General features: G+C 36.7%; 1 long non-coding RNA gene across 3 annotated transcripts in view; it reads right to left on the bottom strand.

Annotated features, from left to right (window-relative positions):
• Positions 1 to 27,821, bottom strand: part of LOC144378582 (uncharacterized) — a 50,654-nt gene that overhangs the window by 8,156 nt on the left and 14,677 nt on the right. For 2 of the 3 annotated variants that reach the window (XR_013440408.1, XR_013440409.1), the window contains one exon: positions 8,793 to 8,845. This is a non-coding gene — a long non-coding RNA (uncharacterized LOC144378582). Of the gene's footprint in view, positions 1 to 6,709; positions 6,898 to 8,792; positions 8,846 to 27,821 lie in introns of all 3 variants that reach the window. The other variant, XR_013440410.1, reaches the window with a different exon arrangement.

Raw genomic sequence — 27,821 nt, 5'->3', positions numbered from 1 at the left:
CCCTTTACCAGATAAGGGACTAATTAAAATTTAAAATTGTCACCTTTTTCTTAGTGTCCATATTGGAAACACTACATTTAGTACTTTATATGCATTATCTCATATACTCCTCCCCAGCCCTTGACAGCCATTATTTTCATTTAATAGGAAAAACAAAAAAAACTGAGTTGCAGAGGCATTAAACAACCTTCCAAAGATGACCCAGGTGGAAGTGTTGGTGCAGGTATCTGACCCAGGTAATAAGAATCCAGAGCCCAATTCCACACATCACTGCCTTTCTACTTTTGGATTCCTGGAAAATATCCTACAGATTAAGACATCTATACACCATGATCTTTTTATATATATATATCAGAATAACTAAAGGCATTTCACAAGTTCTAAAGCCAACAGTGAAAAATAGCTTCTGAGAAAGCCCCAGGTTTCCTTTTACAACAAAAGGTCATTGGGCTGAGTTGTATTTGTAGCTGTGGAATGAAGGTGGCTCTACAGAAATCCCTGTAGTGTCTGGGAAGAAGGGCAGGGGAATTAGGTCACCTTGGCTGGCATCTCAAGAATGATCACAGGCAAGAAAAATCTGGTGTTAATCTGATACAATAATCTTATATCTTCAAAATTAATTTCAAACACTTTACAGGTAGAACCCACTCTGAAAGACAAGAATCAAAAAAAGGTGTTAAGGGTCGGGGTGGGGGGGGGGGCGGGGGGGGGGAGCTGATTCAATTCTGATTTGTAGGCTCAGTGAGTCAGCCACTAAAAGAGATGGCCTTTAAGGCACCAGGGGAGGTTTGAGCTCAGCCTCAGCTATCTTTTCCTCCTGAATAGCAGTATAAACTCCTGGGGAGCAGATGAAAGCTGCCCTGCAAAACAAAGGCCCAGCCTTTGCTTCTTTTCTCTATCAGATGGAAGAAAAGAAACTGTAGAAATCCTTTACAGTTAGCTAGTAAAATCGGCCATTCCTTTTCTGCTTTTTTGTAATTTTTTTTCTCTAACTTCAATCTCTAAGCGCAATCAAGCAATAAAATTTTTCCCGGGGTGAGCAGCAAACACGAAGGTAGCCCCTTTTCCAAAGCCAGCACCCACAACATAGCTAAAATGAGAACCAACGGCCACTCATTTGCCAAAAGGAAAAAAAAAAAAAGGTCTCAGTCACCTGGGTATACTTTTAGCTTTGGTGTCAGACCCCAAATAGAAAGACTTTTTCAGGGTCTGTGAAAGAAGGTAGGGAGAAAAAGGGAAGAAAAAGATGTCTGAGCTGCTTTGTTCCCTATCCCAAGACCCTATCAACTGCTAGAACCCTGCAGCTCAGGACGGAATTGCCCGCAGTAACATAAAAGCTCAAAGGACAAGAGAAATTCATGTGGGAGCAGGTAGCTCCAAATGAAAACATAGATGTGGAGAAGGGACTAGAAAGGAAAAACAGAAACAGAGAGCTCATTTCAGAATAACAACAAGATGAAAAACACAGAAGGAAGAGAAAGGAGGATAAGAAACCTTGGATAACAATTTACTGTGTCAACAATTTAGACAAGCAATTGGCCATCAGAGACCATTGTCCAGGAAATATAGTGAACACAACAGGGGTTCAAAGACAGATGGGACATAGGTCTAGCTCTAAAGAATTCACAATTTAAGCAAGGAGATAAAACATGTAAATAAATAATGGTTAAATACAGCAACCTTGATCTCAAGGAAAGGACTTTGTATTTGTTGGTCCTCCGCCTTCAAATGCTGTCCCTGCTTATCTTGTCATGTCTGGCTACTTCCCAATATTCAAGTCTCATCTCCAAACACCTAGTTAAAGCAGCACACACTCAGGTTTTGTCTGCATTAACTCGTATCTTCTCCAAAAGTCATTCTGAACATTGGGAATTGTCTTAAACTTTTATTTCTCCAAAGTTCTGAAGTCTGTCTTCCTTGGGGAGAATGCAAGTTCAGTGGGGAAAGGGACTCAGGGAAAAGCACTGATGACCTCGTAAATATTTATGGATTTTTTTTTTAAAACGAACAGTATCACATAAGTGTGCCATAAAGAGAAATGCCTGGGATTCTGTGGTGCTGCAAGGGAAGATGCAAACAACTCTATTACAAGAGCATCAAGAAAGTTTTCTCAGAAGAGGTGACTTTGTTGTTGAATATTCGAACTGAATAGGGCAAAGGAGCAGAGCATTCCAGGCCAAGAACACCTGTAATGACAGGGTCATAAAAGAACAATGTTCCTTCCAGGGATTGCATTTTCGTGTGTCTGAATACTAGAAAAACCTGGCAGCTACAGAAGAGTAGTTGAAAGCATAAGTTTTGAAGCTAGAACTTTTGAGAGCAAATTCAGGTTCCTTCACTGGTAATTTAGGTGACATTAGGCAAGCTGTCAGTCTTCCCTGTGCCCTAGTACCCTCATTCAATTCATGTCATGTCTACTTTATGGGATTCTTGGAAGGATTTCATCAATTAACATATGCAAAGTTCTTAAAAGCATGCAAGTGCTCAGAAATATACAGATTATGGTTATTAGCAGGTGACAATGCAGAAAAGTCATGACAATATGTGACAACCCTGTTTTATTCTAAATACTACACAGACTGATTAATCCATACATGCTTATAGGGAAAAAAAAGATGTTATTATTATCACAATCTTACTGATGAGGAAACTGAAAGATAGAAAGAGTAAGAAATTTGCATAACATCACCCAGCAGTTAATAATGGTGCTAAGACCTAAATCTAGAAAGTCTTGGCTTTCACCATTGTGTTAGGCCATCTCTTCACATCTAATTCACAAGGATCTTGTGAGCAAAAGAAAGAAATAAAGTCTTTGTCTCAAAGGAGGAGCTGGCATGTATTGAATACTCAATAATGATGTGCATTTAAAAACAAAGCCTACTGGATAATAAAGCTATAATTAAACTAGGTCAATATTTAGAAAACACAGTTTGTGGATTTACTGGAAGACTCAACCGAACCTGGAGAAGACAATTAGGGAGCCCATCAGTAATAATTGGCTAGTTGACTTACTGCTGAGCAGACAGTTGAAACGTAATAATCTCTTGCTTGACCTTGGTATCTGATGGGAGCACTAGGGACCTCATGCACATCAATCTTTGCCCAGCTGTACTTCTCAACTAATTAATTTTAAAAAGATATCCAAGTCAATTAATTATGAAGCAATAGGTTGTTACTTCCAGTTGCCAATATATCTAAATTACAAAATGTAGCTAGTTAGCTTAGTCTATCAATTTCTTGGAAACAAACTTTTGTATGTTTAGCTGTAAATAACAAGCTATACAATATTCTCTAAAATACTGTGAAACTATTTTTTTTTATTTAAAGAGGATTTCATTTCTCCTCTTTTTTCCACATTTTTATTGGTTAATTATAATTGCACACAGTGATGGGATTTGTTGTTACATATTCATACAAAAATAACAATGTAATTTGGCTGATAAGGTGGAACTAGTTATTTTGGGGACATTTACTGTAACATCTTTAGCATACCTAGCCAGGTTCATAAACAAAAAAAAAAAACAAACTTGATAAGAATTCCATAATGGAATATGATAAATGCTTTGAAAACACTCTGTAAAGCCAGCCAAAAACCTGGTTGACCTTGAGGGAGATGGAATCAGCAGAATTAAAGGAGCAACACCACTGATTTCATGTAAAGGGTTGGGCAGCCTTAGCACAAATGTGAAGAAAGATATTTTCTTTTACAAAGAAGCTATTATTTTTCTTTGGCCCATCATCTTTTTTTCCATTTGTCTTAAAAGAAAAGGTATCCCTCTTATCCAAGGCTAAAACCTCCATGGAAGCTCTTAATCTCAGTCCCTCCCACTCCCCTGAGCCTTTGCCACATAAACAACTCCCTGTTTTCTTTTGTGTTATCAATTGCTGCCTCTCTTGGCCCTTTCTGAGTCTACAGACATTCTGATAGCCCCCTGCTACTGAAAACAGCTTCCCTAAGACCTGGCACGGTCACCACCACTATTCAAACCACTTTGCTAGCCTTGCTCCTTTCTTCATACCAAGAGGGAGGCTCAAGTTTGTGTCCACTTCTTTATCTATATAAAGCCTCTCTTGGGAGATAAACTGCTATGCTCTGCATGGATTTAGCACTTTGCTCACAATGCACTGAGGCCCTTAGCACATGAAGTACCCCCAAATATTAGCTGTGGAGGTTGTGCTATTTGTTATTTAGAGCAATGAGATTTCACTGCCCAGGACCCCAAATGCTAAGCATAAATCCTGGTTCCACCTCCTTCTGTGTGACTTCAGGCAGGCTACCTAAGTTTTGAAACTTTCATTATTTGAATATAAACTATAACCACCTTATAAAGTTGGTGAGAGAAATAAATGAGGTAAAGCATTTAAGTGTTTAGTACTATGTTCAAAACATAGTAAGTACTCAAAATATGCTTTTTAACTACTCAGTATAACACCATGGAGGGCCAATTTTAGTCCATTCCTCTTTCTTCTACAGTGAATTTCCTTTGGGAAGCAACTGGTCAGTCTGAGAAATTGGCTCTACTTCTGACTTCACAGGTGAAACATAAATCAGATATAGCCAATTAGATCACTGAATCTTGGCATGTGACCTAGGCCTGACCAATCAGAGCACGAGATCCCCTTCTGTGGTTCTGTGAACAGCTTCCATAATCAACATGACTCTACTTTGTTTCCTTGTTCACGTCACAAAAGTAATTTGCCAAGTCGTTCCCATTGGAAGAAAATCCAGGATATTTTCACCAGTTATCCATAAGAGAGGTTGCCTCTTTTCTACCCAAGAGGATGTGATTATGGGAAAGCTTCTGGAACCATCTCGCTATCATGTCTAACTGGGGAGGGATTGAACCTACAGAAGGATCACAGCCAATACAACAGACCCAACACTGAGTCTCTAAATCCAGCCATGACTGAGGCCAGCCCTATCCATGTACCTTTCACTTATTTGCTGCCAATAAACTTGTGTTTAAGCTACTATGCATTTTCTGTCCCTTGTAAGTTGAAACTGATATAAATGCTTATCATGTTTTAGCATAACTAGTTGTTGAAGGTAAGAAACCCTTTTGTTTATTTATTTAGTTATTTTTGTAGGGCTGGGGACTTAACACAGGACCTTGCACATGCTAAGCATGTTCTCTACCACTGAGCTGCACCCCCAAACCAGGACCACTTTTGCACACTTTATTTTGGGGTCATAGCATAGCTCAGTAGGTGCTCTATAAATAGCTGTTGCACAGAGGTGAAAATACTCTGTTTAAAGTGATGAGAGGTACATTTTGTACCCACAACTCATTACCTCACTCACCCCTTAGGCACAGATTGATGCAAATGTCAGACTAAAATGGTGATTGACAGAGCAGGAAAGAATATTCCTTCACAAGTCCAGAACTGCCCTTCAGCCAAGAAATACTTTTTCATTTAAAATGTCATCTCTTCCAGCTATTAGAGAAGGAAACACATAGCTTATTTAACAAAGCACTTAATTGAGAAGACTAGACGACCATGTCAATAATTTTCAAACAAGAAAATACCCCTTTGGCAGTGGAGAATTGCTTGCTTCTGATTTTAAAATTATTTCCTTTGTGACTGATTATCTTCTGAAAAGGTTACCTTTTCCCAAGTATATAATGGAAACTGCAGTAACATGAGAGGAGCAATGATGAAATTCAGTATTAACCAACTTTTCATATATCATAGTTCTGGAAATTAAGAGACCCCTATAAGGTGGTTCTATCTATCTAAACTAAAAATTTGCATAAAAATAATTTAATAATCCTGCTGTTGAAAAAAATTATATCTATTCTTTTGGCTGCACATAAGAATGAATCAGAAAGGAGGTAGGAACCTGAAGAGTAAAAAGAACAAAGGATTCAAAGGAAGTATGTATTTAGCTGGGAAACATGGGGGCAGTTGGAGAAGTGAAAAATGAGAGATGTTAAGCAACTGATGTGCATTGGAGAGGGCATTCAAACTGAATGTAAAAAAAAAATGTTATTTTGATGCAGATGGCAAAAGAAATAAATTCTGGGGGGAAAAAAAAACTGTGCTCCATCAAAAGCCCTGCAGGCATATTTCTGATTCTTCTGTTGCTTTGCAGCGCAGGAACACAACAAAGAGGAACCCGAGCCAGTTATGAAATCATGGCAACCAGGGTACTGTCATGGAAAGGCCTCCTTGTGTTTGCCAGCGTTTTCTACAAGGGTTTTCATCAGTGAAAGGGCTGCTGTCGGACAATAAGCCCACTCTCCTAAGAGTGAGAAAGGTGGTTGCTTCTTCAAATTGGCATCTGCAGCTGCTGGTCCTTGCACTTTTTGATAGTCACAGCCCCTCCTCTGTCTTGTAAAAAGCTGGCATCATTTTAATTATTTTTGTAAATTTTGCCCTCCATTAGCTCTCCCATGCTGGGATATAAAGGGGGGGGGAAAGCCCTCTAATTTGAGGATTCATTAAGCAGCTGTTGTTAGTTATTTGATGCAGTAGAAGCTGGAAATTTGCTGATTTGCTGAATTGGTATAAAAAAACTACAATATTCTAGCCAGATTGGTTTTTATTTGTTTCACTCTGAGGTCAAGCCACAAGGAAACAGACATTCAGCTAGAAAATAAACCAATATTTTTTTTCCCTCTCTTCATTCAATAAATATTACTGAGCATCTACTTTATGAGAGCTCTTATGACATTGTACAGTTACTATTTCATGGAGCAACATTTACTGTGAGAATCTCTATTTTCTCTAGGATAAGTGAAGTAAACTAGAAGTAGATCCTTTTTGTTGTTGATTTGTAATCCATGTACGTGCATTCTGGATCTTTTCATTTCTCAGATTTTAACAAGGACAGAAGGGACGGCAAACTTTTCTTCCAAATTGCACAGCCACACAATATTACATCCGACCTGTAAGCTGAGCAGAAAGTTAACTGTTAGCAAAGAAAATGGTTGCTATAAAGTGTGGAAATGAGACCACATTCCTTTTCTGCTCCTCTGTAGTTGTGTGCTGGAGATGAGCACCCACTGTTCCATCATGGACAACTTCCCCCCATGCCCTTTGATGGGCAAAATTCTTCAGCCAAAAACTCCATCAAAAGAGTATCCTTCTAGTGGCTCAGGAGGCTGAGGCAGGAGGACACGAGTTCAAAGCCAGCCTCAGCAAAAACAAGGCACTAAGCAACTCAGTGAGACCCTGTCTCTAAATAAAAACATGCAAAATAGGGCTGGGGATGTGGCTAAGTGGTCAAGTGCCCCTGAGTTCAATCTCTGGTTCCCCTGCCTCCACAAGAAGTTATCCTTCTACTGCCATCCATTTTTTTTTCCAATTCTCTCTAGTAAACTTTTATTAGAAAAATCTAAGATTTTATTTAAAACAAAATTTCTTTCTGACTCTTAAATATGTGAAAACAGTATCCTCACATTGTATCTTGAGGCCAAAAGGCTAATATTCTGTAAATACAAGAAATTAGATTCATTTATGAAGCTTTAGGGAGCTTCCCAGGGAAATCTGAACACCATCCAGGTTAAAACATTTTTTCCAAATTTCAAATGATCTTCCTCACAGAAGATGGTGAAATGAGGCCCAATCAGGGAGCTCAAATTCTCTCGATTGGTGAGAAATTGGCACCAACTATAGGCTGAAAAAGAATTCTATAGTTTCTGTCACCAAAGGTCATGCTTGGGCACATTTGTCTCTGAAGACAGAGAACTAAAATATTATCTGGTCTTGTAGATTATTTTTTTCTTCCTTTATTGAAATTCAATGGAGTAAAAATAACCCCTGCCCATTACCCTTTGCCTGCTGGCTCTACCTGGGCTGAGGTGGTGGGAAAGGACAGGAAGAGCTCTTACAGATGTTTCATAGAAGAAAGCCCATTTTGGAATGTGTTTGCATGACTCATAAAGAACAGTTATTCTTAGCTTTCCCGTCAGAAAAGATAAAGCTCTTTGTCCTATAATACAGGCTTCTACTTAAAAGGAAAACCCAAGGTCCATTCAAAGCTAGAGCCCAATAATAAGCTCTCATTATAGTACTTGCCCCAAACCCCTGGAGTTATATTGTATCACTTTTTGCAAGCCCAGAACACAATGCAAAATTTTATTCTGTTTGGCTTTTTAATTTGTCAGGGTTATATCACCAAGAAAACATAGCAGGCACTGCCTAATGCCATAGCAATGAATTTAACTCAGTTATAGAAATCATTCACTTATCTGTACAATTTAATTTATTACACCAGATAGAAAAATTATCTCCTTTTTGGATCACCTCTGTAGAATCAAATCTTATAACCAAATATTATTATTATTATTATTATTACCACCAAGGATTGAACCCAGGGGTGCTTAACCACTGACCCACATTCCCAGCCCTTTTCTATTTTCTATTTTGAGAAAGAGTCTCACTAAGTCGTTTAGTGCCTCACTAAATTGCTGAGCCTTTGAACTTGGAATTCTCTTGCCTCAGCCTCCCACATTGCTGGTATTACAGGTGTGTGATACCACACCTGACTTTGATTATGTTTTAGATAAGCCTGTACTGATTCCTAGAATCAATACACCAATAACAAATTGAAGCAGCTTACTAAAAGAGATCACCACTCTTTGATGGATTAGATAGCATAGTTTAGTGGAAACTAAAAGGACTTTGTTGGAATTAAGATACTTCCTCTCTCCAGTCTGTTTCTGAACTGGTTTCTTGCAAGTTCTCAGATTTTTCTCCTTTTGAATCTTTTCAACTCACCAATGCACTTTTTCCCTTCGATTATTCTTTTACTGTTTCAAAATTTACTAAAAATTTTTAACACTTACTTTGGGCCTAGGTAGGCATCACAGGAAAAAAGAAGTCCTTGAGGAGACCAAATCTAGAAGGGAAGACAAATAAGGAAATATGATAATACATAGTGATAGGGGCTATGAAGATGGGAGTCTCAAAGAGCCTTTTGCCTAGCTCTGTCTTGGGCCACAATGTGCCTTTATAAAGGATTATCACTCTAGCTCATGAAAAAACATGGCACCACATATATCCATATATCCCTCTTTGTTCTGGTTGAAAACTCCCCTAATGAAATACTCCTTATCTCTTAGGTCCAGGAGACTTTCCTTACTTAACCTATTTCCAATCCAATACCCACGCCTGACCGGGAACAGCTTCCTAATGTGCTGCAGTATCATCCTGAACTCAACTCTATGGGACTTCTCATGCAATTGAAACTATGTATATATTACCAATGACTTACATGTCTGTATGAGGATTCTCTAGAGAAACAGAACCAATAGAATATATGTATAAAATCATATATATGTAATATGATGCATATGTATATATCATATACATGTAATATATATGATTTTATACATATATTCTATTGGTTTTATATATTCATATATATGATTTTATAATCATATACATATGATTATAAAAAGGAGATTGAAGATGTTTTTAGATTGGCTTACACAACCAGAAGGTGAGCAGTCCCGCAATGGCTGTCTGCAGGGTGAAGAGCTGGAGGAACCAATAACTGCTCTAAGAAGCTGCTGCCTCAGAATAAAAGGGATCAGTGATGTAGCCTAGCCAGGGACTGAAGGCCTGGAAACTCCCTGGAGAGTCACTGGGCAAAGTCTACTTTGCAAGAATGAAGGAGCTGAAGTCTGACACCCTCAGGTGATCCAGCAGCAATCAAGAACCTGTTCTAGAAGTATCAAGCTGGTATCTGCTACTGCTTCCTTGTTCTTCCAACTTTTTGTTCCATCTAAGCTTCTGTGTAGCCCACATTCAGGGTGGATCTATGCTTCAGTTTGCTGTCCTGTATGCTAATCATTCTTAGAAAAACCCTCACTGAGACGAACAGAAGCTTCTTAATCTTTGGCATCTCTTTTTCTCTACCATATTTTGTCTAAGATTAAAGCATTTGTTCCTTGAATGTTTAATAAATTTGCCGGTGAGACCATCTGGATCTTTTGTTTTAATTGACTGGATCTAGTATTTTTAATCACTGATTCCATTTCTTTATAGTATCATCCAGGTGTTCACATTTTTTTATGAGTAATGATTAGTCACATATTTCTATAGAGTTAGTTCTCTATGTTAACTTTTCCATTTCAGCTATTCATATGATTCCCTTATTTCTTTGCAATCTTGGCTACATCTCTGGATAGATAGCCTCTCTGTCATTCTTAACATTTTTTTTTTGTTTGTTTTCCTCTCTTTCATTTGACTTGACCAAGCTTGCCAGAAGTTTCTCACTTTTACTTGTTTTTTTTTGAAAAGATTTAGTCTGGTAAATAATTTTTGGTGTGTTTGTTTTTGTTACATTTATTTCTCATATTTTTAAAAATCTTTCTTTCCATTTTTAGATGGTGGTTTATTGTATTGTTCTCTTCAGATATTTTTAAGATGGGATCATATACTAAATTTCATTATTATTTGTGGATCATTCATGTCACCCTTCTTACAAAAATGACTGTACTTCTCTGCCCATTATTATAGTCTCAACCCTAGAACCTGCTTTGGATAATGGAACATGAGCAAAAGGGAAAGGATGCCAGTTCTTTTACTTCCAGTTCTGGGCAAAACCTTTAAGAGACATTTGGACTTCCTAGCACAGAAGCAGGACTCTCAGCCTGGGTCACAAAATGGGAAGACAGTGGAGCAGAGATGACCCAAAAGCCTGTAGCAGAACTGTAGCAGAACCAGGATTCTATGAAACATGAGCAAGAGACCGAATTTTGTTACCATAATCACAAAGCTTTTGAACTCATTTGTTACCATAGCAAAATTCACAAAAACAGATATTGCTATCTTGAAGTGAAGCACTCCTATAACAAACCTTTGGAAATCTGTGTGTTGACTTTGAGGCTAAGAGACTAGTCGCAAACTATTATTGGACGCTGGGAAGATGGTGACCTGTGGTTGACAATGGCAAAATATTTAGCGAAGGGTCATCTAGAATGACGTGGGAAGTAGATAATCTATCTTCTTGTTAAAGAGTGGCTTTGAGAGAACAGGTTTCCAAACAGAATGTCACTAACATTACTGCATTATTCCTTTTCCTCTGAATTGTCAAGTGAGCTCAGGAAAGAATTGGGCTGCTTTGTAAGCAGGAAAGACATAAATTAAAGAACCAGTTCTCAGGATTGAAGAGTTAGAAAACAGAACTGTTTCTAATCAGTAAAAAATAAATAGAATAAGGTGCAGTGGCACACACCTGTAATACCAGCATCTCTGGAGGCTAAGGCAGAAGGATCACAAGTTCAAAGGCAGCCTTAGCAACTCAGAAAGACCTCAACCAATGCAGTAAGACCTTATCTTAAAATAAAAAATAAAAAGAACTGGGGATGTGGCTCAATAGCGCCCCTGAGTTCAATCCCTATTACCAATCAATAGAAAATAAATGCTCTGAACAACAAAAGCTCAGATTAAGATACATGCTCAAGGAAAAGGCATTGTCCTTCATGTCCTTTGTTAAAATTACAGAATGGTTTAAACTGACTTCTAGAAAATCATACCAGTCTTTGGACAAAAAGGCTTAGTAGCAGGAATTCTCAATAATTTTCTTGAAGGCTCCTGGCTCACATTATCTATATAAGTCTTGAGAGAAAAGCACATCTCCAAAAGAGTAGGAAAATATAATTATTTTCACATTTTTTATTGAAATAAAATCATTTTTGGAACCCCACAAATTTAAGCAGTTATAACGCCAAAGTTCCAAAACTTTTGGATTAAAAGAGCCTCTAAGAATTAAGTGTAAAACAACTTTCAGACCTAAGCTCTCTAGAAGGAGGGAGCCAGCTAAGCAAGATCAGCTCCCAAGATGCCCGGTATTCAATACATTTCTGTGATGTAGCCAAGAAGGATAATAGAAATGACTGCTCTTCCAGAGAGAATAACTTAGCACCAGGAAAACAGTGGGCCTAGCAAAATAAAGCCTAATCAAGTAACATTTCTTATCCTTTTTCCAAGGGTTGAAGTTACTCTTCACAATCCCATGACCATATCTTTGAGAAAAATGCCTTTTTATTTGATAGATCTCTACATCCTCATGTAAGAGAAAGACCATCATGAAACCCTAACTTTTGAAATTGATGACAAGATTGAAGCAAGATATTAAAGGTTACATTCTTATGGTTAGGAGTAAATATATTTTGATTGCAGAAGGAAAATGAATTTTAAAAATCAGATAACAGGTAGCAGACAGTGAATGTATTTCCTTTAATACATGTCAAAACTTTGACTTCGGGCTTGGGCATAACCTTCTTTGACAGTGAGACAGTTTTTAATAGAAGCTTAAGGTACAAATGAGTTTCCACTAGTTCTCTTGGTCTTCACCTTGCCCTTAAGTACAAGAATAGACTGGTCTCTGTAGAAACTCCTTCAGCCTGGGTCCTGGAATGAGAAGACCCACAGTGCAGGGCAGAACAACACTGGGGCAGATCAGTGACTGACTTCCATCTACAGATGCACAGCTGATAAACCCACCACAAGTTGAAAATATCTTCAGTCAAAAATGCACTTAATATACCTAAACTACAGAGCATTCCAACTTAGCAACACAGCATACTGTCTCAGTTAACCCTCATGATACACGGAGGACTAGGAGCCTCCATTGCTTAATACAACAAAGATACACAAATTGCTAGTCTTGGAAAAGATCAAATTCAAAGTACCATTTGTAATGAATGTATATGGCTTTCACTTTACTGTAAATTAAAAAAAAATCATCAGTCAAATCATGTTTAGTAGGGGCCCATCTTTACATGTTATATGAAAAGGAAATGAACAATTATCGTTGTAAGGCACTAAGATGCTGCACATTACCACAGCAAAACTGACTGAAAAGATGCTTAATTCAGTATTTTTCTTAAAAGAAAAAAAAATTTTCTCTGGAGAGATCCGTTAATTGTATTCTACAAGTTAATATGTAATATGTTCTAATGGTTTAAACCATTCAGTTCTAAATATTTTCTTATTTCCATTTCCATTTTTGTCCCATGTTTAATTTAAAGTGAATTTCCTAATGTCCAAATATTGAGATAGTTCTAGTTATTTTTTTAACTTCTAATTTGATTGCAACTTAATAAGAAAGTTGGTCCATACCATTCTAATCCTTTGAAATTTATTGAAACTTTCAGGAGGGTACAATTGGAGTCAATTTCAATAGATTTCACAAGTGCAGGAAGAAAAGAAGGCATGTTCTCAGTTTTTGCATGTAGTTTTCAATACATTTCTATTAAATTAAAAACAATAGCTTTGATGTTTGTATCTTTTATATACTTACTGCTTTTCTCCTTCTTTATCCATCATTACTGAGCTCCAACAATGACTCTCTAGTGGATGATTTATCTGTCTCACTTTGTAGTTGTACAATATCATAAAGTTATTCTGAGGTTCTGCTACTAATAACATCTTAACTTTGAATTTTAATATCTCCATGGAAAACTGAAAGGTTTTTCAATTTAATGACATTGTTTTTCTCTAATAATGTCTTTTCTTTAAAATCTATTTTGCTTATATTAAAATTGCTAGATCTTTCTTCTATTTTTATTTCTTTTTCAATTCTTTTATTTTCGAGTCTACAATCCTTTCTACCAAATTTTCTGCATCTTTTTTTTTTTAAGAATGCTCTTCTTTAGACCATTTTTTGCACTCCACTTGAGGTTTTTTTTGGAGGGGGGGTATTTATTTATTTTTTATTTATTTTTTATCTTTTGGTAACATGGATTGAGCTCAGGGCACCACTGAGCCACATCCCCAGCTCTATTTTGTGTGTTTTTTTTTTTTTTTTTAGAGACAAGGTCTCACTGAGTTGCTTAGTGCCTAGATTTTGCTGAGGCTGGGTTTGAACTCTGAATCCTCCTGCTTCAGACTTCCAAGCCTGTGGGATGATAGGTGTGCACCACACAGCCCGCCTTTTTTTTCTTGTTTTTTTTTATAATAATTGATACACTTTAATGACTTCTGGCAACAACTTTGTATTGTGTATTTGTCTTGCATTTGCTATTCTTGCTTTTTCTTCTTTTTCTCTTCTTTTGGAAAAACTAAATACTCCTTGACATTTAATTTTTTATTTTCTATTTCTTTGACTGTTACACATTCTATTACTATGACAGAAATCTTAACAAATTCACTCACGAAAGTCTAAAAAATCAATAGTTTATTCTCCATCTGTCTAATACCTTAGAATACCTAAGTTTCCTTCTTCCAGTTCCAAGGCTATTGTTTTATATTTTAATTCTATCTTGGTTTTTATTTGTTAATATTGATTGTCTGGTTATGTGAGTAGCCACAAAGATAACGCTCAAGGGGTTAATGAAATAAAACTTAATTTCTTAATTTTGTTACAATCTGACTTGGGTTAGGTATAACTCTGTTTGGCAAACCCCCTCCCACACGGTATTTCAGGGATTCAGGTAAACTAACTTTCTTCCTTCCTTCTTTCCACTGTGGTTTCTTTTTTGCTGTTATTGTTTTAGTTGGGGTTTTATTTGGGGGAGGGAGCATTTGTTTTGGTTGTTGTTTTTGGTACTGGGGATTGAATTCAGGGACACTCTACCACTGAGCTACATTCTATTTTGGGTCACGCTAAATGGTCCAGACTAGCTTCAAATTTGCAACTCTTCCTGCCTCAGCCTCCCAACTCTCTGGTTACTGGTGTGCACCACCACACCTGGTGGGAACCTCCGATTGTAAACTGAACGATTTCTGAATTGACTTCCAACCACATAGATGGGAGAGAGACAAAGTGAGCCACACACCCCGCTCAAGTGTCAGACTGGTGAGATGCATGTCTGTTCACAGGTCTGTTGTGAGGCAAACTCCCCATGCTTCTTAATCCTGGTTCAGAGGAAGGACAGGAACTACCATCTAAGTGCCCAGGAAGAAAGAAACAGCACTGTTGGTCTACACACCTTCTTATTCTTGTTTTCTATAGTTAATACTGTTTACATTTACTTATTCAATTTTTTTTTTCCTGGTGGTTTGTGATTCTCCTTGCCTTTCCTGCTTGCTTTTTGAAATTCCCTTCCTTGTGCCTGAAGAACATCCTGTGGAATACTGCAGCTCTGTTAGAAAAACTTGGGTTATATTTATTAAAATATCCTTTTTCTATAGCTATGCGGAATGTAGAATTCTAGATTTAGAGTTTTAGATGTACACTTTTTTATAGCTTATGGAAGGCACTTTGACTGCCTTTTGCTTTCACTATTGTTCCTGAGAACATCTGTCAATTCAGCCTTACTTTGGAGAGATTCTGTCTTTTCTCTAGAGGTTTTTAAAATCTTCTTTTTGTATTTGATGTTATGCAGTTAAATCGTGATGTATTGGCGTATTAATTTTTTTAAAATTTCCATTATTATCTCTTTTATTTCTAGTTATTCTGATTGGTTCCTTCTCAAAGCAGCCTCTTAAAATACTCCTGCTGCTTCACTGTGCTTTATAATTCCTTTTTCCTAAAGCATTCTGAAGATAACTGGAACTTAGTTGAACTGTCAGAAAGCTGAGCAATCAGCTAGAATAGCCAATTAAAGCAGTCAGCCCAAAATGAGGAAGTTATACCTTTAATCATTTTATGGGATGGTATAAACAAAAGTCTAAAACTGGAAGAAGCTCCTACCCTCCCTGCTCCATTTTTTCCTGTGGAATCATCTATGGTGGAGAGTCAAGTAGATCAGCACATGGTAAGAGTGGTCTCACTGTTGAGGGGCCTGGAACAACAGGCTTTATCAGCTTTATGGACTTTGGGCTGAGAGTGGAAAAGTACTAGATACTGAATCAGAGTGAAGAAAGGGTCTTCAGTATCCCTTCTCTTCTCCATAGAGATCTCTACAAGGCACCTGAAGACTTCCACCAAGGCCTCAAATAAAGACATCTGGGAATGAAGGGGCTGGGAATGTAAATAGATGAAAGAACATTACTAGCCAGGGGGCCTGAGGTCCCAACTGCAATCAGAGACTGAAGTGTACTGGCCATGCCCCAAGTGTGACCCAGGATGGCAGCTTTCCCTGTGTGGCCCGTCAGGTAGTAGACTTTGTAGTTGTCTCTGGTCAGGCCTAAGAAATTACACACAGGTTTTTAAATCAAGAACTAGATGCCTCAAAACATAAGCATTTTATAATTTTTTTTTTTGATAATTGCAGTCACTAAGAATGGTTGCAGGTCTGATTCTGCTCAGTTATTTCAGCTAGTTCTTATTAATAGGGTCTTCTTTCCTTGTGCCTTTTTTGAATTTTTAATTCTTGGAAATTCATGCAAGACCTGCAGTAAAGCTATTCTGATGGAGAGGATTTGTGTTTGCTGCAACCAGGAACTTGACCCACTTTAAAATAAATTTAAAATGTTTAGATTTTTGGCAAGCACAATCTATTGCTGTGACTTTAAGCAAACTATGTGAGGGGATATTTTATGATTTTAAGTTGCCAGCAGAGAATTCTCCCTTCCACTCCACTCAACGTTTGAGAAAGACAACTTCTTCACATTCTCCTTGTGGGGAAGAGAGAAGGCCTGATGGATTTATTTCTAGTTCATGTGGAAGGCATTTGAGGTTTGAACCTGGATGTGATAAGGGTAAGGAAGGAACTTTCTATTAAACTCTCCACCCTGGAATGGCTTGGGACTTGCTTATTTTTCTTGGAGTCCATTCTCCATCTAATCTTTGAGTTCAAATTCACTCAGTTTTCTAATGTTCTCAATGAAAATCACAGCTTTGTCTCTGTATTCCTGATTTCACTGTTAGTTCATCAATATATTTGTGTGTTTTTAAAATTTATTTGATGTTTTTGATGTTTCTTACTGTCCAATGGGTGATCCATCAGTTCTATAGGCTATTATAGTCTCATAATGAAACATAACAAGAGTCCTGTTCAATATCTTTGTATTTCATGCTGCTATCTGCTGCTGGGACTAAGGACTTTGTTGTGCAGATGTGCACTCTGAAACCTCCTTATTCCTACACGAGGCCTTTCTTGGTGTCCTGAGCCTCTTTGCATACAGGAGAGTATATGAGGACTTCTTCAATCCATACCCCAAATGTGGGGAAACATCAAGTCTTTTTTATATTTTCTGTTAACTATATAATACTGGTCTTTCTACTCATCTCCTATTACCATGAATGGTTCAGGGTCCACTAAAAAGAAATTCTACAAGTAGAAATCAGGACACAAGTTTTCCATGTTTTTGGCATTACCCAAAACCAATTAATTTTATTTCTTTATTTATTTGTTATAATTTATTATACATGACAGCAGAATGCATTTCACTTCATAGTACACAAATGGAGTACAATTTTTCATTTCTCTGGTTGTGCAAAAAGTAGAGTCACACCATTTGTGTCTTCATACACGTACCTAGGGTAATGATGTGCATCTTATTTCACCATCTTTCCTACCTACATGCTCCCTCTCTTGGTCTATCTCCTCTTTGCCCCATTCAAAGTTCTTCCATTCCTCCCCTGCTCCCCCCAGCCCATTATGGATCAGCATCCACTTATTAGAGAAAACATTTGGCCTTTGGTTTTTTTTAATATTGTCTTACTTCACTTAGCATGATATTCTCCAACTCCATTCATTAACCTGCAAATGCCATGATTTTATTATCTTTTAATGCTGAGTAATATTCCATTGTGTGTGTGTGTGTGTGTGTGTGTGTGTATGTGTATATATGCCACAGTTTCTATATCCATTTATCTATTGAAGGGAATCTATGCTGGTTCCACAACTGTGAATTGTGCTACTATAAACACTGATGTGGCTGCATCACTGTAGTATACAGTTTTTAAGTCCTTTGGGTATAAACCAAAGAGTGAGACAGGTGGCTCAAATGGTAGATCCATTCCAAGTTTTCTAAGGAATCTCCATACTGCTTTCCAGATTGGTCACACCAATTTGCAGTTCCATCAGCAATGTAAAAGTGTGCCTTTTTCTGCACATCCTTGCCAACACTTAATAACATGTAATAACTGCCATTCTGACTGGAGTTAGATGAAATCTTAGAGTAGTTTTAACTTGAATTTACTTAGAGGATCCAAAAAATTTCACCAGAAAACTTCTAGAACTAATAAATGAATTCAGCAAAATAGCAGGATATAAAATCAACACCCTTAAATCAAATGCATTTCTGTGCATCAGTGACAAATCCTCTGAAAGGGAAATGAGGAAAACTACCCTATTTACAATAGCCTGAAAAAAAAATACTTGGGAATCAACTTAACAAAAGAAGTAAAAGATCTCTACAATGAAAACTACAGAATGCTAAAGAATGAAATTAAAGAAGACCTTATAAAATGGAAACATCTCCCTTGTTCTTGGATAGGCAGAATTAATATTGTCAAAACGACCATACGACCAAAAGCACTATGCAGATTTAATACAATTCCAACCAAAATCCCAATGACATTCCTCATAGAAATAGAAAAAGCAATCATGAAATGCATCTAGAAAAATAAGATACCCAGAATAGCCAAAGCAATCCTTAGCAAGAAGAGGGAAGCAGGTAGCATCACAATACCAGACCTTAAACTATACTTCAGAGCAATAGTAACAAAAGCAGCATGGTTTTTGGCACCAAAATAGACTTGTAGACCAATAATACAGAATAGAGGACACAGAGACAAATCCACATAAATAGAGTTATCTCATATTAGACAAAAGTACCAAAAACATACATTGGAGAAAAGATAGTCTCTTCAACAAATGGTGCTGGGAAAACTGGAAATCCATATGCAGCAAAATGAAATTAAGCCCCTATGTCTCATCATGCACAAAACTCAGCTCAAAGTGGATCAGGACCTAAGAATTAGACCAGAAACCCTGTGCTTGCTTAGTAGAAGAAAAAGTAGGGACAAATCTTCATCATGTAGGATTAGGCCCTGACTTCCTTAATGAGATTCCTAAAGCACAAGAAATAAAATCAAAAATGGGATGGATTCAAACTAAAATGTTTCTTATTAGCAAAAGAAACAATCAGTAAAATGAGGAGAGATACAGAGTTGGAGCAAATTTTTGCCACACACACCTCACATAGAGTGCTAATCTCCAGGATATATAAAAACTCAAAAAACTTAACACCAAAAAAACCAAATAACCCAATCAATAAATGGGCTAAGGAACTGAATAGACACTTCTCAAAAGAAGATATACAATCAACAAATATATGAAAAAAGGTTCACCATCTCTAGCAATTATAGAAATGCAAATCTATATTAATTTTCTATTGTCATGTTATACCCTTTTCCACATCCCACCAGTTCCACAAATTGACCTTTAAGCAGAGGCCCAAAGTGGTAGAATTCCAGCTGCCACCCCCCCACACACACACACACACATACACCTGCATTTCTCTCATAAAAAGGAGGTAGAAGAGAAGGAACAAAGTCTAACTTGAAATCCAAAGTCAAATAAGGATTTATCACTTCCAGTTCAAGTTCTGTCCTTCCTTTGAAAAGAAGAAAACCCAGGAATACTCTAGAACCAAAATTCCTTGCTCTAGTATCTCAGAAACGATAACCTGGTTTACTCACTTGCTTACATGCATTATTTACATGCCATATTACAATTTGTCTCTGTATCACATTAGACGCTAAGCTTCTTGAAGGCAAGAATTGTAACTTGTTCATACCCCTATGCTTAGAATAGCACAGTGTTTGATTTATACATACTAGAAATCCAATAAATATTTATTACATGAATAAGTGAAAAAAGTCAATTGGAAAATTGCATTGTGGTTTAATGGAAGAACAGGGAGAGGTGCAGAGAGATGGGAATGTGGATGATAAGAGTGGAAAAGAGCTCAAGAGGGTGAGAAGGAAATGGTAACCTACAGATGTTGAAAGCCCAGCATGAGTATCTAAAACAAACATCTGTCCTGCATGCATCTTTAAGACTATGTCTATTTTTTTTATAACTGAAAAGTCCCATTCAGGTTTGCCTGGTGAGAAAACAAAATGACAAAGAAAGAACACCTAGAATACCATCATACTCAATATAAAGAAGATGCTTGTAAAAGGTCCAAACCAAACAAACACATGAAAAGCAGAAACAAAAACCCCCAAACCCCATTCTATCTATATCTCCAAATGAACAACGGATGTACTTTGCTTATCTACACTTTCACAAGTGCACTCGGGGAAATTTCATCTAGAATCAGTATGTAGAAAACTCAGCCAAGAGAGGGATTTAATGATATTAAAATTTCTTGGAAACATGTGTTCATTCAGACTACAGGTGGGTTTGACTGGTGGGGGGATATTTGGAGAATAATCAGTGACCTGTGTAAAGCACCTGTGCATGTCAGAACAAAATATCGATCTGGAGACTTCTCATACCTCTCCACTGTCCACCATTCTCCTCATCCTTCCCCTTTCTCCCATTAAAATGCTTCTTAAAAATGTTTCCAGTCAGAGGCAAGAAGCACTCAGGTGCTTTTCCTTCCTCTTCCCCTTCTCTTTCTTCCTCAACCATTTATTGAACATCTAGTACATACCAGGCACTAGATGGTAGAAATGAAGCAAATGAGTAGAAATGAAATAAATGAGTCTCAGCATCTATCTTCAAACTCACCAATAACAATATTGAAAGATGCCCTGTGTTACAGAACAAGTGAGAAGCCACTGGAATTAAGGGAATACCTTGGGTGGAAGAAGAGTAGTAGGTACTTTCATGTTTGAGTTAAACATTTTTCTGGACCCTTAAGAAAATGATCACTCTGGTTTCCCTGACTGAAATATGTATACCATCAAGAATGCAACTAAGATTACCAATGATGGCATCAAGTTCCCAGGGGAAATTGGGGCATCCAGGTTCCTAGGGAAAAGACAGTAGATTTCCTAGTGTTTTTACACCTGCCAATTCTGTAAGACTTCCTCCTGATGATTACATAAGTTTTCTTTCATGCCAGTCAAGATAACATCATGCAGGTCCTGCTAGTCACACGATAACCAGTCACAGACAATCTCATTCAAAGCTGTTAGTATTTTCTTTATAACTTCTTCCAGTTCTGATATTATGAAGTCAGAAATGAGAAATGCAGCTTTCACAATCTCATAGAATTCCAGGGACCAGCTTTCTGGTGATTTTTCAAGTTTCCTCTTTCATTAAGGGAGAGACAGAATGATATCAGAGGTAAACAAAATTCAGGTATAATTTCTGTGTTTTTAGGTACATACCATCCACTCTGATATTTTCACCCAATGTCAAAATAAAGCATCAAGAGCTTTTTCCTGTTGTGTAGCTCTAGAAAACTTCAACTGGAATTTTAATCACTCAATTCTCTAATCTGGAGCAAGTGTCAAAAATCCTTTCCAAAAAGTAAACAGTTTACTCACTTTGTTTTCAGCATATGAGCTTACTTATTTTACTGAATAAAATAAATGATATTACTAAATGTTCTTGAAATAAAAATGACAGTTGTGTAAATTCTGTTAGGTTTCTGATAATTGGTTTTCACTTTTGAAGAATTACTCTATTTATTTATTGATTTGCTTAAGAGATATGTATTGAAGACACATTAGGTATAATCGACTGTAATTAGAAAAAATGACTGCATGTCTTCAAGGAATGTGCAAATAATAGAACAGTGACTTGTGCCTTAAAAACTATTGACAGAATAAAGTCATTGAATTAAAGAGTCTGATTTGATAACTTTCTACTTTTGGACATGACATATCAATAATGATCAGTATTGTTTATAAAAATGTTTTCTAATAAAAATATGTGAATCATATATTTAACTTAAAATATTCTACTAATACTAATACTAATACTAACATCTAAAAAATAAACTAATTTATTAAATTTCATTTAATAACTCAATGTGTCTCAAATATTTTCTCCCAAATATATATTCAATATTAAAAATTAATATTTTACACTTTTATTATACTGCTTGTAATGCAATGTATTTCCCACTTATAACACATCTCAACTCATACTAGTGACATTTTGAGTATTCAGTCATCCATGTAGCTAGGGACTAACATATTAGACAGCTCAGTTTAAAGCAGATGAGTTGGTAAAATTTTTATATTTTATAACACAAATGGGAATGAAGAAAATATAGTGATCAGGATGATTCTTTATGAGAGTCAGAGATGTCTATATATTAAATGCTTAAATAATTTTGAGAATGACAACAAAAGTAAAGGAATTATATAAAAATTACTTTCAGGTTCACAAATAAGCAGAGATCTCTTTAAGAACCTCTCTGAAACTTATTTATGTGGGATAGCTTTTGTTAATTTACGTCAATGTGTTTTAAATTATCTTGTTTATGGGGTGGAGGAGTCTTAACATAATAAATTACCACAATTGTAAATGCAATGATTTCTGACCTTGCAGAGAGGAAATCCTATATGAGCTGCTGGACTTCAGGGTGGAGCCCTGTTGTTCTATAAAACAATCCAAGTAGACAAGGCTCAAGTCAGAGCCAAGGGAAAACAGTGACTACCTGAGTTGAACTTTATGTGTTTGGATACAGCATTCTAAGAATAGTGCCTACATTTGATAAAATCACAAACTACATTTATTGGGCCCCTAAGGTATCCAGTTTGCCTTGTTATTCCATGAGGTTATTGGGTCCATAAACCAAGTACACAAACTGGTATGGAAACAACTACCATAGTATTCCAGAAGCCGTCGATTCTACTTCTTCTCTGTTTTAGTCAGATTTTTCATTGCTTTGACTAAAAGAACCAACAAGAAGAATAATTTTTGAGGAGAAAAATTTAATTGGGGGTTCACAATGTCAGAGGTCTCAGTTCATAGACAGCCAACTCCATTCCTAGGGGCTCCAAGTGAGGCAAAACAACATGGCGGAAAAGTGTGGTAGAAGGAAGCAGCTCTCACAACAATCAGAAAGCAGAGAGACTCTACTTGCCAGATACAAAACATGTACCCCAAGTCATACCTTCAGGGACCCACCTCCAGTTACCAATCAGTGAATCTCATCAGGGGATTAATTCACTGATTGGGTTAAGGCTCTCATAACCCAATCATTTCACCTCTATACTTTCTTAACATGTCTCACATATGAGCTTTTTGGGGGACACCCCTCATATCCAAATCATAATATTCTTCATCTTTGGTGTGTGTGGTGTGTGTGGCGGGGTTGGGGTGGAGAGAACTCAAGGCCAAGAATAAATCAAGTCCCCTACAGAAACTATCATATCACATCACCTTTTAATAAATGCCGAATTATTGGTAGAGGAGTAGAGAGAGGTGAGAAAAACACAACCTCTTCATCTCTGGGCTATGAATTTTTAAGCAATCAGGCCTATAATCAAAGATATCAGTAAAAACTGGAATGTATGACAGAGGGGTAGGACTCACGGACAGTGATTTATGTGGCCCATGTGAAAAGAGATTTCAATTAGCATTATTTGAGTTTTGAATTAGTAGTCCCATTTCACCCTTGGTCATTCTCATTCATATCTTAAAGTTTACCTAAGCCAGTATTTTTGGTGCTCAAAATGTTGTCATTATTAGTTTGCTAACATTATCTATAATTCATGCACTCAATATAAGAATTAATATTCAATTTAATTAAAACAAAATTTTAAAAGGGTCCAAAGAACATGTAGGTACCATTTCAAAGCACACCTAGGTATGATTTAATACACAGCCTAAGCTTCCATTTACCAACTGTACTCCCAGGGCTAGCTGGCTCACAGATTCAAGAAAAGCTGTTGGAGATCAGTGATTCTAATTTATTCTCATTTTCTAAGTCCCCCTCCATGACAACAGGATCTTGATACAACATTGACAATTCTGATGTGTGCTGAATAGAGTAGAGTCTGAGATAATTGCCAGAATCGTCCAAATGATTCCCAGTGAGCCATAGTTGAATGCCAAAACCCAGAAGTCAGGTGTTAAATAGGCATAAGGCAAATATCTTTATCTCATCTGTGCAGTGGCCTCCCAGGCTTCTAAAACACATTACTAGTGTTTAAATGGTTTCATTAACGATCTGAAAAAAAAAAAAAAAAAAACTTTTTACAGCTTGCGGTATCTTTCCAAGTTCCATGTAGTATGCAATTTGCAAAGTAAGCCCAGCCTTACATCTACCCCCTCCTCTCACTAATTATTCATCAAGCTTATTTCCCAATCTGACTTCTCATTTCCATAACCTATTTTCCTCTTCACCTTTCTACCTCTCTGCTCTAGTTTTTAAATTTTTTCCCCTTTCTTATTCTCTAATGCAAAAGTACATCAGGTCCCTAGATAGCACATTTTATATATTCAGGTTAATATTATTAGACTAAAACATTCCTTGCTACCACCAGGATCCCTGAAGCAATCCTGAAATGGTAAACCATTTAAAGCAGAACTCCAGTCTACATGAAAGTCACGGATCCCTCAGCTGAAAGGGGTGCCTGTTTCATTGTATTTCCTATTCATATCATTCATATTAGAGGCTAGGGAATTGCTTGACTCTATTTATGGTGTCGGAGAGCATGTAACCAAAAAGGCAATCTTTTTCTTTACATTTATTGTTAATTAAATACTTGAGAAGGTAGCCTTCCTGGGCAGGGAATCATGTTCTCGGTTGTATGTCTCTAGCTTGATATTGGCAGTGGGATCACCCAAGTTCTCAAAGCCTCTGTTTCCTCATCTGTAGTATAGGAATAACAAAGAACCCCCATTAGCATCTCTTGGACAGTCAATGAGATAATACACAGCTCCTTGCACATGAGAAGCACTCAAGAAACTTGTCATGCTATTATTACCATCATTGTTATCATTAATAGCAGATTAGCATTCTGAAGTCTTCATCAATTGGGAAAAAAGAAAAAAGTCCATGGAGTTAATTCAGTGTTCAAAATGCATGCCAAAAACCAAAATATATGCTGACAAGCGACAGAAGGCAGGTGCTGTGGCCAGGAACAGGGAGGAGAAAGTCTACTCTTGTGTTTGTTCCAAAGAAAACCCAAGATAATTCTTCAATTCTTTCCCCTTCTTTTGCCAGTTTAGCACACTGAATTTGATGAGTCTGTTTTAATCAATAGTGTCTCCATTTTATTCTCTTGATATTTATAAGTCAGACTGAATCATTATTAGATAAGAGGAAGGAATGGTGGAGGGGGATGGGAGGGGAAGGAAGGGTAATAGAGGGTAGATATAATTAAAGTATGTTATATGCATGTACGAATATGCCACAATGAAACCCATTATTCATATAATTAATAGGTAATAATAAAAAAGACTGAGTCATTCAATCTTTAGAGATCTTCAGAGTTTCTCTCCATCTAGATTTTGCTAATGGCATCTCTATGTTGTCATTAGAAGGTTCCCACATTTTCTATTGTTCCTGCTGTTAGATCTAAGGAATTATCAGATTCAGATTTGTTTTATACAGGACTACATGATAGATGGAATATTTTTCTACCATGAGACACGCTGTATCTATCTTTTAATTTTATAAGCTGTTATTGATGCTCAGGGTGTTGATCATTAGTGGGGATCGGTGAGGAAGGGAGAAGAAGAGAAGAGATAATATTTCAGCTTTATTATTCCTTCATTTTTCTTAGAACATTTCTGTTTGAAAAAAAAGAAACTTAGCCTTCTCTATAAATTAACTGTTCAATGATACAATATTGGAAAGGCAAGGTAAATGCTTAACCTGACCCTTCTCCCTATTTTTTACCATTTTTAAAAATAATATTAAGACTCTCACATTGGTAGAACCAGAGCATTTTGTTAGTGAGAGTTTGTTTGGGGGCTATTCTATATGTGTGATGGTCTGGTTCAATTATCCCTGTGTCCTCAAAGTGAGGATTGTCATCCTTAGAAGAGGAAGAAGTGGATTTAGGTATTAGATAGAAGGGGCTAAGTAAAACGCTAGCCTTGATTTTAAATTGGAAGATACAGTAGGGATTTTTATTGAATTTACCTTTAAAAATAATGCCTAGTTTAGTCTAATAAAAAGGGGTCAAAATCATTACTAACCAAAGAACAATAACCCTTTTCCACCCAGAGTTTCATTCAAAAATACCATCTCACTAAAACAAAACAAAATGTCTGGGACAGAGAGTATACAAGAAGATTTTGAAATATTTTATCATATTACTTATCAAGGAAGTTGTCCAACACTGCTAAGGTCATGGTGAAAAGATTCAAACAACAACCTTTAAAGCTCCACTGGCAAAAGCTGAAACAGTTCCAATTGTACTGGAAAAACAAAACAAAACATTCTATCGCTGCTTGAGCAATGTTCTACACAACAAAAACTATATCAATTTTATTAGTCATCATTTCAAAATTCTTTATACTTGATGGTTTTTAATCTGATTATCTTTTTCAATTACTGGGTATTACATATATATTATAATAAAAAAAACTTTAGCAGAAAAAATTGATCATCAATAAAAATGCAAGCTGCAATGAGTAATTTTTTTTTTCACTGTTAAATCTCCAGTGCCCAGAACAAGGCTCTGCACAGAGTAAACATTTAAATATTAATTGAATCAACAAATGGATTTAATTACCATTCATATACTTACTACTTCCAAATCTGGCCCCAAACTTAAGAGTACTCACTGAACTCCTTATCTATATATTCAACTTCCTACAATATACCTTCATGCAGATAGTCTGTAGAAATCTGTAACCAAACCAAAATTAATTATGTCATCCTTTTCAGTCATTTGTACCACTATCCACTACCCAAACAAGAAACGTGGCCATGCTTGACCCTTCCTTCTCCCTAACTCCCATATTCAATTCAACAGTGTATCTTGTTGACTTGACTTCAAAAAACTGTTTTCCAAACTGTCCTTTTTTCTTTATCCACATCCCAATTTAGTTATGGTTATCTTTTTCCTACAGGCTTATCATGTTCCACTAAGACTTATCCATTTTTCATATACCCACACCCCAGCTAACATAAATATTATAACAAAAATGCACATCTGCCTGTGTTACTTGTCTACTTAAGAGTCATCAGTAGCTTTATGTCAGTTAAGATAAGGTAGGCTAAGGCTTCTATTACAAAGCCAAACTCTCAATAATTTAAGATAAAGTTTATCTTTCACTCATGCCTAGATCAGGTATTCTCACACATAGCTGTCCTAATCATCAATCCAGACTGGGTCAGTTTCATAGTTCTGGGCCTGGGGTAGCTCAATGGTAGCATACTTGCTTAGCATGTGCAAGGCCCTGGGTTGCATATCCCTAGTACCACACACACACAAAAAAAAAAGCAAAAAATTATTGAGTCAGTTTTATAGTTCTGACATAACAGGGTTTCCATGTTCAATGCTGGGAGAAAGAGAAGGGTACAAAATCTTTTCAAATATTCCTTACTTCAGTATATGCATTAGTTTCCTACTGCTGCTGTAACAAATTAACATGATGATAGAGCTTAGAGCAACTGAAATCAGTTTTATTGGAGCTTTGGAAATCAGATGTCTCAAATGGATCTCATTGGGCTAAAAGTTCAGGTGTAAGTTGGTTCCTTCTGGGGTCTTCAGGAGATGATCTACTTTTTTTTTTTCTAACATCTAAAGGCTACATATATTTCTTCAGTCAGGGCCCATCTTCTATCACCAAAACCAGGATTATAGCATCTTTAAATATCTCTCCTTCTCTCTCTCCCTCTTTCTTTCTCTTCTTTCCCCTGTCATTAGGTCATCATAGCTCTTTCTTATAAAGACCCTCACAATTACATCAGGCCCATTGGATAATCCAGGATAGCATCCCTTGTCAAGGTCCTTAATCACATCTGTAAAGCTACTTTATCCATGTGAGGTCCCATACTCAAAGATTCTTTGGTTAGAACATGTATATATTTGGGGTGAGGGACCTGAACCTTAATTATAGTCCATATTTGTACTTGCAATCTAGTTTCCAAAAATA

Source organism: Ictidomys tridecemlineatus, chromosome 6, assembly GCF_052094955.1.
Source record: "Ictidomys tridecemlineatus isolate mIctTri1 chromosome 6, mIctTri1.hap1, whole genome shotgun sequence".
NCBI lineage: Eukaryota > Metazoa > Chordata > Mammalia > Rodentia > Sciuridae > Ictidomys > Ictidomys tridecemlineatus.
Note: the sequence above shows the minus strand (reverse complement) of the source record. Positions and strands in the feature narration are given on the sequence as shown.